We start from the raw sequence: 14,376 nt of genomic DNA, 5'->3' as shown, positions 1-14,376 counted from the left end.
CTCCCTGTGCGTGTGTATGAGCGTGCGCTTGTTGCTCGCCGCCACGGCGTAGAACTTCAGCACGCCGCCCGGCACGTCCACGCTCACGGCCACGCCCACGTCGTCGTCCAGACACCGGCCGCCGCGCGGCGGCAGCTCCGTCTTGTCCTGGTTGTGGCAGAAGGTGTAGCGTGTACGCCCGCCGCGGCCCCCGCCGCCCCCTCCCGGCGCGTCGTAGCACTCCAGGCTCCAGGACTTCATGTTGAAGCCCAGCAAGCTCTCGTCGACGGCCGCGCGGCGGATGCTCCGGTAGGCCAGCGCCACCGCCACCCAGCCGCTGCGCTCCACCTGCAGGAACCAGCGGCCGCCGCCCGGCCCTCCTCCCCCTCCCGCGGAGGTCGAGGTCAGGGGCTCGGCGCACAGCACCTGCTGCCAGTAGCAGAAGCGCTCGCGGTGCGCCGTGTACGGCTGCTTCTGGCGCACGTACGTGGCCGTGCGGTTGTCGGCCGACAGCGAGAGGCTCCCGTTGGCCGTGTTGGGGTCGAGCGCCAGCGGTTGCTGTACGTGGTGGTTGTGGTGGTAGTGGTGGTGGGCCGCAGTCCGCTGGCCCTCCTTCGGCTTCTTGCCCAGAGGCAGGAGGAGAGGAGGCTGCTGGTGGTGGGGGCGTTCTGTCGGATCCTTCTCCTTCTCCGGGGCGGTCGCGGTGGGGAGCGGCGGGCCGATGGCGGCGATGGCCTCGTCATCTTCCTGTGTCTTCGGCCTCTTCTCCTTCGAGCGCTGTGGGTCGTTCTGCATCATGTCTTTCCGTTTGTTGTTGTTATTGTTGTTGTTGTTGTTTGTTAACATAGCTGGCTGGGATCACCATGCGTTCCACACACACACACACACACGCACTGCAGGTGTGTTCGGCGATCAGAACCTAAGCACTCGGGGCTGCTTTGGTGTTCTCCGGGGACTTCGGCGAGAGTGCATAGTTTGGGGTCTAATCGTTTGGGGGAATGTAGGTCGATGTTTGACCGTGCTGTTTATTTATATAAGCGGCGGACAATACCTAACCAAACTGTGATGACGTCCAAGACCCTCCAACCACTGGCTTTGTGTGACGTCACGCGCGTGCATGGTCAAGACCCTCCAACCAACCACTGGCTTTGTGTGACGTCACGCCCGTGCATGGTCAAGACCCTCCAACCAACCACTGGCTTTGTGTGACGTCACGCCCGTGCATGGTCAAGTCCATGGACTTCTTTGAATGACAAAAAGTCCTCCGTACATCGAAGTCACTGGCCAAGTCGACGACGGCGAGTGACGCAAGTGGGTGACTTCATCATCGTACATAATCAACCGTGATAGAAGGCACCCCTCACTTTACGCAGGTGTGATTTTTGAGGGGCCCCTCCTATGTCCAGCTTTGTCCTAACACGATCGATGTCCATGTCGATGGATGTCGATGGACGTCGATGTCATATTTCATGCCATTGATAATGAACGGCCAGTTTTGAGTGTTTGCGTAAACACAAACATTGTCATAATTGTGATTGGCCGGAATGAGATGATGTATATAGAAGAGGCATGGTGATAAGAGCGCCCCTCACTTCACGCATGGGTAGCCATGGGTACCACCCGTCGTCACAGTACCCGCTGTACCATGGGTACCACCCGCTGTACCATGGGTACCACCCGTCGTCACAGTACCCGCTGTACCATGGGTACCACCCGTCGTCACAGTACCCGCTGTACCATGGGTACCACCCGTCGTCACAGTACCCGATGCGGTACCCGCTGTACCATGGGTACCACCCGTCGTCACAGTACCCGATGCGGTACCCGCTGTACCATGGGTACCACCCGTCGTCACAGTACCCGATGCGGTACCCGCTGTACCATGGGTACCACCCGCTGTACCATGGGTACCACCCGTCGTCACAGTACCCGCTGTACCATGGGTACCACCCGCTGTACCATGGGTACCACCCGTCGTCACAGTACCCGCTGTACCATGGGTACCACCCGCTGTACCATGGGTACCACCCGCTGTACCATGGGTACCACCCGCTGTACCATGGGTACCACCCGCTGTACCATGGGTACCACCCGTCGTTGTCACAGTACCCGGTGTGGTACCCGCTGTACCATGGGTACCACCCGCTGTACCATGGGTACCACCCGCTGTACCATGGGTACCACCCGTCGTTGTCACAGTACCCGGTGTGGTACCCGCTGTACCATGGGTACCACCCGCTGTACCATGGGTACCACCCGCTGTACCATGGGTACCACCCGTCGTTGTCACAGTACCCGGTGTGGTACCCGCTGTACCATGGGTACCACCCGCTGTACCATGGGTACCACCCGCTGTACCATGGGTACCACCCGTCGTTGCCACAGTACCCGGTGCGGTACATCATGTACATGTCGATGACCAAATTGCTCAGGGCCGGCACTGCTCCCTCTGCTCTCTCTCTCTCTCTCTCTCTCTCTCCTCTCCTCTCTCTCTTCTCTCTCTTCTCTCTCTCCTCTCTCTCTCTGTCTCCCTCTAGTCCTGAGCGGCCTTGACTACAGTCGTCATAGCAACATATAACTTACAAAATCCTGTCCTGGCAGCCAATCAAATGTATGCAATGACCCTGGAGATAACACATCAGCTGCAGAGAGAGAGAGAGAGATAGAGATAGAGAGAGAGAGAGCTCAGGATCTGCGTACAGCACCAGTGCGCGCGTGTCCACCAGATGCCCCCCTTGCATGGGACAGTCACCTCAATTCCAACACTTCCAAGACAGAGAGTAATTGGAGGTCTCTGGATAAAACGGTGTGTTACAGTGAAGAGCAGCACTCTGTCAGTCTGTCCAGACACAATCACTCCATTCAACTGGACGTGTGTGTGTGTGTGTGTGTGTGTGTGTGTGTGTGTGTGTGTGTGTGTGTGTGTGTGTGTGTGTGTGTGTGTGTGTGTGTGTGTGTGTGTGTGTGTGTCTGTGTGTGTGTGTGTGTGTGTGTGTGTGTGTGACTGTGTGTGTGTGTGTGTGTGTGTGTGTGTGTGTGACTGTGTGTGTGTGTGTGTGTGTGTGTGTGTGTGTGTGTGTGTGTGTGTGTGTGTGTGTGTGTGTGTGTGTGTGTGTGTGTGTGTGTGTGTGTGTGTGTGTGTGTGTGTGTGTGTGTGTGTGTGTGTGTGTGTCTACAAGACAAGCAACGGGGCGACCAAACACAGGATGTCTCGTCCTGCTTTGTTACATCAGTGCTTCCCAAAGTGGGGTCCGGGGACCCCCAAGGGGTCCTTGAGGGAGTCCCCAGCTAAATGATAGTTTGGAACCAAATGGACCCTTATGGGTCTGTAACTGTGAGGGTGTACAAATGTGTATGTACACTCTCAGAGTTAAATTAACATTGGGTCAACATTGGGTCACAGAGATATAAATTCCATTAAATGGGGGTCCGTCCACTAATGCATGTCAAACTGGGGGTCCTTGAAATCAAAATGGTTGTGAATCACTGCTAGAGCCATACAATTCTTCTCTAATTTTTCGAATAGGGGTTTGCGGGCTAATACATGTAAATTTGGGGGTAAGTAAGTAAGTAAGTAAGTAAGTAGCCTTGCCGAGCCATGAGGTCCATAGGGGCAGGAGTCTATCTCCTGTTTCTGTAGCCATGAGGCCCATAGGGGCAGGAGCCTATCTCCTGTTTCTGTAGCCATGAGGCCCATAGGGGCAGGAGCCTATCTCCTGTTTCTGTAGCCATGAGGCCCATAGGGGCAGGAGCCTGTCTCCTGTAGCCATGAGGCCCATAGGGGCAGGAGCCTATCTCCTGTTTCTGTAGCCATGAGGCCCATAGGGGCAGGAGCCCATCTCCTGTTTCTGTAGCCATGAGGCCCATAGGGGCAGGAGCCTATCTCCTGTTTCTGTAGCCATGAGGCCCATAGGGGCAGGAGCCCATCTCCTGTTTCTGTAGCCATGAGGCACATAGGGGCAGGAGCCTATCTCCTGTTTCTGTAGCCATGAGGCCCATAGGGGCAGGAGCCTATCTCCTGTTTCTGTAGCCATGAGGCCCATAGGGGCAGGAGCCTATCTCCTGTTTCTGTAGCCATGAGGCACATAGGGGCAGGAGCCTATCTCCTGTTTCTGTAGCCATGAGGCCCATAGGGGCAGGAGCCTATCTCCTGTTTCTGTAGCCATGAGGCCCATAGGGGCAGGAGCCTATCTCCTGTTTCTGTAGCCATGAGGCCCATAGGGGCAGGAGCCTATCTCCTGTTTCTGTAGCCATGAGGCCCATAGGGGCAGGAGCCTATCTCCTGTTTCTGTAGCCATGAGGCCCATAGGGGCAGGAGTCTATCTCCTGTTTCTGTAGCCATGAGGCACATAGGGGCAGGAGCCTATCGCCTGTTTCTGTAGCCATGAGGCCCATAGGGGCAGGATCCTATCTCCTGTTTCTGTAGCTATGAGGCCCATAGGGGCAGGAGCCTATCTCCTGTTTCTGTAGCCATGAGGCCCATAGGGGCAGGAGCCTATCTCCTGTTTCTGTAGCCATGAGGCCCATAGGGGCAGGAGCCTATCTCCTGTTTCTGTAGCCATGAGGCACATAGGGGCAGGAGCCTATCGCCTGTTTCTGTAGCCATGAGGCCCATAGGGGCAGGATCCTATCTCCTGTTTCTGTAGCCATGACGCCCATAGGGGCAGGAGCCTATCTCCTGTTTCTGTAGCCATGAGGCACATAGGGGCAGGAGCCTATCTCCTGTTTCTGTAGCCATGAGGCCCATAGGGGCAGGAGCCTATCTCCTGTTTCTGTAGCCATGAGGCCCATAGGGGCAGGAGTCTATCTCCTGTTTCTGTAGCCATGAGGCACATAGGGGCAGGAGCCTATCGCCTGTTTCTGTAGCCATGAGGCCCATAGGGGCAGGATCCTATCTCCTGTTTCTGTAGCCATGACGCCCATAGGGGCAGGAGCCTATCTCCTGTTTCTGTAGCCATGACGCCCATAGGGGCAGGAGCCTATCTCCTGTTTCTGTAGCCATGAGGCCCATAGGGGCAGGAGCCTATCTCCTGTTTCTGTAGCCATGAGGCCCATAGGGGCAGGAGCCTGTCTCCTGTAGCCATGAGGCCCATAGGGGCAGGAGTCTATCTCCTTTTTCTGTAGCGTGAGGCAGTACCTGGACATGACGCTAGTATGTCGCAGGGACTTACCCCCAATCCAACCCTTGATGCTGAGTGTCAAGCAGGGAGACACTGGGTCCCATTTTTAGAGTCTTTGGTATGACCCGGCCGGGGATCGAACCCCGACCTCCCAGTCTCAGGACGGACACTCTAACCACAAAGCAACTGAGCTGGTCAAAACATTTGGGGGTCCTTGACATGAAAAGCCTTGGGAACCAATGTGTTAGATTGCATGGCCAGCTGTACTTTACTTGTAGATCTTCTTGCACTGTACCAAAGGGTTCATGTGGTTACATGAACTCAGGCCCCACTTTGAGAAACACCCATTTTAACTTAGTTATAAACGGGTGAGTGCTTTTAAATTACTTTCCTCTACATGTTTTAAAAGGTGTTTTTTCTTTCGTTCTGCTATATCTTAAATCTCCTCATCTCCTCTCCCGTGTAGGTCAATGAAACACCCGTGCAAAATCATTTAAATTAAATTATTAATCCATTCTGGGCGGGAACCCTTTTTGGTGTTTTAAGCATTATGTTATACTTTAGCTATTGAAAAATAGCAGACCTACAAGCTCATAGCGCGGCACTGAGTGCCGCGCTACGAGCTTGTAGGTCTGCTATTTTTGAAAAATCTTGAAAATGTGGCTCAAATCTTTGAATGTATATTCTTTCAGAGTGAACGTTTTTAACTCAAATCTTTGCTTCTGGGGGGTCCCTGGAACAACATATTTTCAGATGGGGGTCTGCGGCCAAATACAGATAATTTTGGGGGTCCTTGAGATGAAATATTGAGCACCACTGATACAGAAACATACGTATTTCAGAAAATTATCATAATTTAGAAGACATTTTTTTTTAAATGTCGACGTCACGCCTAAATGGTTTAAATCTAATTCAAGCAAGGTCGAGAGCACGGACGGATCGTGGTAAAAATGCTCATAAAACCCAAGATAAAATAGAAACAAATGAACCGACGCAGATACAAGTTGACACACTGTGAGGATCAGCGACCACAGACTGAAACTGATCTGTAAATGAAAAGGAGGATTTTCACAATAATCTCAGAGGTCGTTCCGTGGGTTCTACAGTAATGGCATGAAAGGAAACATTTCTATGCATTTTCTATGTAGCACGCCGCAGGGCTTTAACTCATCCATCGCCACCAGGGGGCGCCAAAAGGCCCAGACCGCCACCATATATCTTTTATTTTATTTTATATATATATATATATATATATATATATATATTTTTTTTTTTTAAAGTCTAAAAAAAAAAACTAAACATTTTTTTTTTTTTTTTACTATGTTATAAAACACGAAAAACACGTCCTTGGCGCTCCAGGACATCATGAAAAAGAAGTTAAATAAGTCCTTGGCGATGGATGAGTTTTAAGCAACTAGTCCACTAGTAATTCCACTACACTACTATCCACCACAATTTGTTTCGAAATCCATGTCGTATAAACCAGTGGTTCCCAAACTTTTTCACGTCAAGCAACCCCCAAATTGGCACTAATTAGCCCACGGATCCCCATTTGAAGAGATAATGCCATAGACCCCAATAAGAGAAGATTTTTATAGCAGTGATTCTCAAACCGTTAAATTTCAAGTTTGACATGTATTCGTTTTTTTCTGTATTATTTGCTGGCATGTTGTTGATGCTGGTTTTTGTTTTTTGTTTTTGTTCTATGTACGTCTTTGTAATGTAATGTATGTCAATACAAACATTGAAAGAGACATGCATTAGTTTACGGACCCCCATTTAATGGCATTTCTATCTCTGAGACCCCAATTTATATTGTAAAATCAATGTTAATTTAACTCTGAGAGTTTATACAAAAATGGAACCAAATGGACCATAACGGGTCCATTTGGTTCCATTTATACACTCTCAGAGTTACAGACACATAAGGGTCCAAACTATCATTTAGCTGGGGACTCCCTAAAGGACCCCTGGGGGTCCCTAAAGGACCCCTGGGGACTCCCTAAAGGACCCCTGGGGACTCCCTAAAGGACCCCTGGGGGTCCCTAAAGGACCCCTGGGGGTCCCCGGACCCCACTTTGGGGTATACACCACTAGCTAAAGAGTGCTGGGTTGCGCCCCGAAAATAGCTGATCTACAAGCTCTCAACGCGTCGCAGCGTGACGCGTTGTGAGCTTGTAGATCTGCTATTTTCGCTATTTTTGTCCAAAAGTGCCCTCTTACGGGGGTGTCATGAATGAAATGTCATCACAGCTCCCTCCCATAGAGTACATAAAGGATAGAGACCGAACTGGAGCACTAGCCCCGCCCCCAAGCTATTCATTTCGATGAAGTTGCTCAGTGGTGTTTTGAAGCACCCGGAAGACTGCCGGAAGTACCTCCTCCGGACCTCAAATTTGAGGTCCGGGGTGACGTATGGGTGACGTAGGGAGTGATGGTCCAACGTGTCCGTGCACGGGTCCGCCTGCAGTCCTTCCTCTTACCACTAGGGCCCAGAGCTTCAACGTTGGAGCGCCTCACTGGCCCCTTGCTCCCTCCACTGGTCACAAGCAGTGTAGATTTTGTCGACTAAAACTAAGGGGGGAAATCAAATCACACCCCTGTGAAGTGAGGGGCGCTCTTATCATCGTGCATCATCATGACATCACATGTCGATTTGCTCAGACACATGACGGAAATTCTCCATTCATTGTCAATGGGAATTTATTCTTGGTGTGGGACGAAATAGCCAATTTGCTCGTCTACATATATGACATAAATTCTCCATTCACTGTCAATGGCATTTAATGTTTGTGTTAGGACGAAAATAGCCGATTTGCTCGCCTACATAATGACGTAAATTCTCCATTCATTTTACAATTATAAATTGGGGTCTCAGAGATATAAATGCCATCAAATGGGGGTCCATAGACTAATGAATGTCAAACTGGGGGTCCTTGGCTCTGTGGGCCAATTAGTGTCAATTTGGGGAACCACTCCTCTAAACACACAATAAAATCTATAGACTTGACTGGGGTCCTGTTGTTTTAGGGGGGTGTCACCAGTACGTCACCAGTCTCACGTTGATCCCGCCTCTAGCGGCCGCATACGGCCGCATATCGCTCCGCTCAGAATTTTATTGGAGTACATCGTCTCTGCCCGAGAGAGTCCAGATGGGAAGCAGGAGGAGGAACTCACTGCTGCCACCATCTGGCGGAGCCAAGTTAGGGATCTCTATGACTCACTGCTGCCACCATCTGGCGGAGCCAAGTTAGGGATCTCTATGACTCACTGCTGCCACCATCTGGCGGAGCCAAGTTAGGGATCTCTAACTCACTGCTGCCACCATCTGGCGGAGCCAAGTTAGGGATCTCTATGACTCACTGCTGCCACCATCTGGCGGAGCCAAGTTAGGGATCTCTATGTATGGGCTTGATATTTAGGACCGTTGAGCCAAATCTACTCTATGGCTCTGAGACATGGACACTTTCAAAGACATTAGAGAAACGATTGGATGGCACTTACACACGCCTTCTAATGAGAGTGCCACCCATAGCCACCCATCGACTAATCTAATATACGACAAACTTCCCTGTGTTTCTACACTAGTCCACCCATCGACTAATCTAATATACGACAACCTTCCCTGTGTTTTTACACTAGTCCACCCATCGACTAATCTAATATACGACAACCTTCCCTGTGTTTCTACACTAGTCCACCCATCGACTAATCTAATATACGGCAACCTTCCCTGTGTTTCTTCACTAGTCCACCCATAGACTAATCTAATATACGGCAACCTTCCCTGTGTTTCTTCACAAGTCCGATCCAGAAGAACAGTTTGCCGGCCACTGCTACAGAGCTGACAGTGAGGTTATATCTTACCTTCTTCTCTGGAGTCCTGCCTCAAAGCAGACCAGAGGTAGAAAACTGTCGTTCCCTGATGTCATCGCTAGGGACACAGGCATCAGTAAGCAGGAACTGGGGATGGCAATGAAGGACCGGAAAGTCCGGCGTGGCATTGTGAAATCCATGATCTCGACCGCGGTCGGAAAATTATGATGATGGGCTTAATTGCGACAGCATGTCGCATTTACTATGATATGATCCCTGATTTACTATCATCCCTGATGATGTCATAGTGATGTCACAAGACCTGGGCACAATATACAGGTATGGGAGCTTTCTCCATGTATGGGGATTTTGAGCGACTGACGGGCAAAAAACGCACAATTCCATGCAAGCTTTGGTTGCAAGAACATTGAAGGTCCATAGACACATGACATCACGTCTGGAGGCATTGGAGGGGATGAAATAAAAACAACATCCATAGACTTGGCTGCCATGTGACATAAAGCCAGACATTCATTGGAGGGGATAGCGTGGCTCAAAGAACAAGACCATAGAACCAAAACCACTAGAACAGAACATAGAAATAAAACACCTGTTTTTTACCTCTGGTCTGCTTTGAGGCAGGACTCCAGAGAAGAAGGGAAGATATAACCTCATTGTCAGCTCTGTAGCAGTGGCAAACTGTGTCAAAATGGCATATAGGAGGTCCGACAGACTGGATAAATATATAAAACGGGGAGGATACATAATGCATATTGCTGTCAGAGATCCCATTGTGGTGTGAGCGCAACATGCTTTTTTCTTAGATACAGTGTAAATAAATATTAACCAGGTTCAATGGCATTGTCTTCATTTATTTGTATTTACTTTTTAATTGTATGGTACTGTATTGTATTGTATTGTCTGTATTGTATTATCTTTTCTGTAAAGGTTTGGTAGTGTAATGTATTGTATTTATAATTTTCTTGTCTAGTTTTGTTTCATTTGTTGTCTTCATTGTTTGTATGATTCTTCTATGTACATTCTCAGTTATTCCTTTGTGCCTAAACTGAAAAAGCAAAATACAAATTTGAATCATGAAAAAAAAGAGATCCATCCATCTTCAACCACTAATCCGTAGCCGCTGTGAGGCATCATTGTACATCTTCATGGCTACAGAATAGAGCGCCGAAGTCCTGACGTCACTCTCTCTTCCCCTCGATTCCGCTGGTTCTGCCTGGTTCACGGAAGTAATTTCTAACATGGGCTCATCTTAAAATCGTTTCATATAAGCGTTGTGGTCCAAAAATAAACAAGCTGTCTCTGAGTTATTGTCAGGGAGGTGTCTCTGTATCGTTATATTGTCAGGGAGGTGTCTCTGTATCGTTATATTGTCAGGGAGGTGTCTCTGTATCGTTATATTGTCAGGGAGGTGTCTCTGTATCGTTATATTGTCATGGAGGTGTCTCTGTATCGTTATATTGTCAGGGAGGTGTCTCTGTATCGTTATATTGTCAGGGAGGTGTCTCTGAATCGTTATATTGTCATGGAGGTGTCTCTGTATCGTTATATTGTCAGGGAGGTGTCTCTGTATCGTTATATTGTCAGGGAGGTGTCTCTGTATCGTTATATTGTCAGGGAGGTGTCTCTGTATCGTTTACGACAGTGAGTCACTCATATATGATACAGTCTGTTTCTAGCGAAAATGTAACTAATTCAGCAGCAGTAACAATAGCGTTTTCTCTCAGTCAGTTGATTCTTCATATCCATATGAGTGAAACGGCCGGGATGACATGTTTATTTTTCAAACACAGTTCTTATATGAGGCGATCTAAAATCCCCCCTATGGGGATTACGATGCAAATACAAAGTACATGAACCCGTGGATTTGCGCCCTCTACCGATATTGACGTCAGACTTCGGTGTTCTATAGAGGCACACAATACAGCAACAAATAGATAGTCAGGGTGCATGGGCAGTATAACCCCCCACTCAAAACATAAGAGATTACAGTATAGATTACAGGGTTCCTGTGGTAAGAGGAAAAGATTAAAAAACACACCCAGTGTGAAGTGAGTGGTGCCTTTGACAAGTTAATTCCATTAAGGTCTGCATGTTAAGTTCATTACGGTTTGAAGTCGGTCGGTCCCATAGGCACGTGACCATATATGGGCGACTATTGTGGCCAGCATCGATACAAAATAAATCAGACCTGTCTGAAGTGAGTGGTGCTGTGCTGTGTGTGTGTGTGTGTGTGTGTGTGTGTGTGTGTGTGTGTGTGTGTGTGTGTGTGTGTGTGTGTGTGTGTGCGCAACAGTGACACTTGGTGGTGAACAAACGCTGTAACGCTATTTTCGTGGTCAGACACAGCCACACACACATAGCTGTCTATCGGAGTGGTCGCACTACTCAAAAACACAGCTCATATCATCATACATACATCATCACATTCATCATCATCATCACATTCCGGCCAATCACTACGCTATCTCCTGTTTCTGTAGCCAAGAGGCCCATAGGGGCAGGAGTCTATCTCCTGTTTCTGTAGCCAAGAGGCCCATAGGGGCAGGAGTCTATCTCCTGTTTCTGTAGCCAAGAGGCCCATAGGGGCAGGAGTCTATCTCCTGTTTCTGTAGCCAAGAGGCCCATAGGGGCAGGAGTCTATCTCCTGTTTCTGTAGCCAAGAGGCCCATAGGGGCAGGAGTCTATCTCCTGTTTCTGTAGCCAAGAGGCCCATAGGGGCAGGAGTCTATCTCCTGTTTCTGTAGCCAAGAGGCCCATAGGGGGCAGGAGTCTATCTGTAGCAATGAGGCAGCTTGATGTACAAGTACAGCCCCTGGACATGACGCTATAGTATGTAGCATGCAGGGATTTACCCCTCCAATCCAACCCTTGATGCTAAGTGCTAAGGGGATCAAAGCCCCGACCTCCCAGTGTCAGGGTGGACGCTCTAACCACAAGGCCACTGAGCATGGGTTGAGCGATGCCTAATGCCACTGCTGCAGTCGGCTGCATATCTGTAGTCTAGCCCAGGGGTTCTCAACGTTTTTGGCCGGGGACCCCCGGAAATGCTTTGGCAATGTCTCGGGACCCCCGCCCCGCCCCCTCCCGACCCCCAATATAAATTGACTGCTACAATAACCTTAACCCATTTTGGGCGGGAACCCCTTTTGGTGTTTTAAGCATTGTTATAATTTAGCTATTTAAAAATAGCAGATCTACAAGCTCATAGCGCGCCACCGAGTGGCGCGCTACGAGCTTGTAGGTCTGCTATTTTTGAAAAATCGTGAAAATACATTTTTAAAAAAAATCTTTTTTTTTTTTTTTTTTAAATAATTTGGGGACCCCCTAAAATAATTTGGCGACCCCCCGAGGGGTCGCGACCCACGGGTTGAGAACCCCTGGTCTAGCCTCACAACGATCGCCGGGAGGATTATTATTATCAGTGCGAGCTTGGATTAATGTTCTATAAACTCCCCAAGCATCATAACGTTATCCCATTCTGAGCAGAAAAACTAAAACAAAACTAAAAACACTAATAACTGCGCGGCCGCATGCACAGAGAATTCGGATGTAGGCGGTTTCTACCAAGAGAGTAAGAAAATAAATTACAAATAAAAAAAATACAAAATATATATAATTTTTAAAACCGGATTAATGCTCTTTAACCCATTCAGGCCTGACGTCGAAATTTAAAAAAAAAAAGTTTTCTAAATCATGACAATTTTCGGAAAGATTTGAGGCACATTTTAACGATTTTTCAAAAATAGCAGACCTACAAGCTCATAGCGCGCCACTCGGTGGCGCGCTATGAGCTTGTAGATCTGCTATTTTTCAATAGCTAAATTATAACAATGTTTAAAACACCAAAAGGGGTTCCCGCCCCAAAATGGGTTAATGGTTAATGTGGTTAAACGCTAACGTGACATGGATGCGTTCCAGGTATCAATGGATTAATCAAATCTCGTAATCTGGAGGTTGGCACAGATGGATCAAATAGCTCTTACCGATATTTCTCGATTGGGTTAAGACAGCCGGCTGCTTGCATGGTGCGCAGGCCCACATCTTAACTCTTTTTGTGCCAAGCTAGGTGGCAGCAGAGTGCAGTGTTAAGCCTTGACAGGAGATTCTTAGATGTTTTTCCTCATGTTCATCTCCTGTTTAACCAGCCTCCAGACCACCATTGTAACCATCGGCTAATATTAGCATTAGCTCACGCTCTTTTTGCCTTTGGCCAGAAACGTTAACACGTCGGGAGCGACAAATGACATCCGAACCTTGGATGGATGCCAAGTTATACGGCTTTGAAAAAAAAAATCATACTTTGAACGGAGGTCTATAGGGGCCGTGTGCAAAGATCCTGGTGCTGGAGGTTGACGGAGGCGTTGCCCGATATATCCGTGGCTGACCTATAACGTCCCGTAGGCGGGGGGGGGTACGGATATATCCGTATCTGGCAAAAAGATAAGACATTTATAGATCCCGCGTGGGACGCTCACAGTACGTTTTAACAGCGGGCGAGCATCGTCCGACACATCGCCCAATCACCCGTCATCGCCCCAAAAAGATGAATTACTTTTATCTTTTCGGGCGACATTTCCCCGCCCTTTTTTCGACCATCGCCGTTCGCCTGCTTTCGCCGGTAGTCGTCAGTAGGGTCCCATAGACAAAAAATGCATTTCCGGAAAATTCGTCTGGCCGTCGCCCGCCGTTAGACACCAGAGGCAGCGTGTATCACTTTTGTATGTAGGGGGCAACTGTGGCTCAGGAGGTAGAGCAGGTAGTCCAATGATCCATGGTCGGCGGTTCGAATCCCAGCTCCTCCTCCTGTCTACATGTCGAAGTGTCCTTGGGGGCAAGACACTGAACTTCAAATTGTGTATGAATGTGTGTGTGAATGGGAGAATCTTTCGAGTGCCCTCGAGATCTGCGACACAAGCTGCTTCCAATTGTCTCTGTTGGTCATTGCCACACCAAGTTCATTCACAGTCAGTCCTCATGTGTCCCTACTCAGAACATCTGGAAATGTGAGAGTTCTTGTTCCTCTTGATGGGCAGGGTAGTCTCCACAGAAGAATATCCGAAATGACCTGGTGGTCTTTTGCTCTGTGGCAGTGTCCAGCAAAGCGGAGTCTTCTTTCTGCCACAGCAACTGAGCTCATAAATCTGAGCTTTAGTGGGATGGTCCTTCCATTAGAGGTTCTGGACGCGCCTGAGGAGGAGCGTTCAGTCACCAACATGTATCACTGTTCCTCTCCAGAGGTCTTCTTCTTCCTGTACCTCAGATGCAGCGCGTAGCCGCCGGCGCCCGTTCCGAGGCCGAGCAGCGCCACCACGAACACGATGATGATCGCCACCTCGGCATCCGACAGCTTCGGCGGGAGCTCCGCTTTGGGACGGGTCACGGGGGGCGTGGGCTTAGTCACGGTGGGGGGGATGGTGGTAGGGCCGCCGCCGCCATTGTC

This window comes from Electrona antarctica (genome assembly GCF_951216825.1).
Source record: "Electrona antarctica genome assembly, chromosome: 18".
NCBI lineage: Eukaryota > Metazoa > Chordata > Actinopteri > Myctophiformes > Myctophidae > Electrona > Electrona antarctica.
This window is presented reverse-complemented; position numbering follows the sequence as displayed.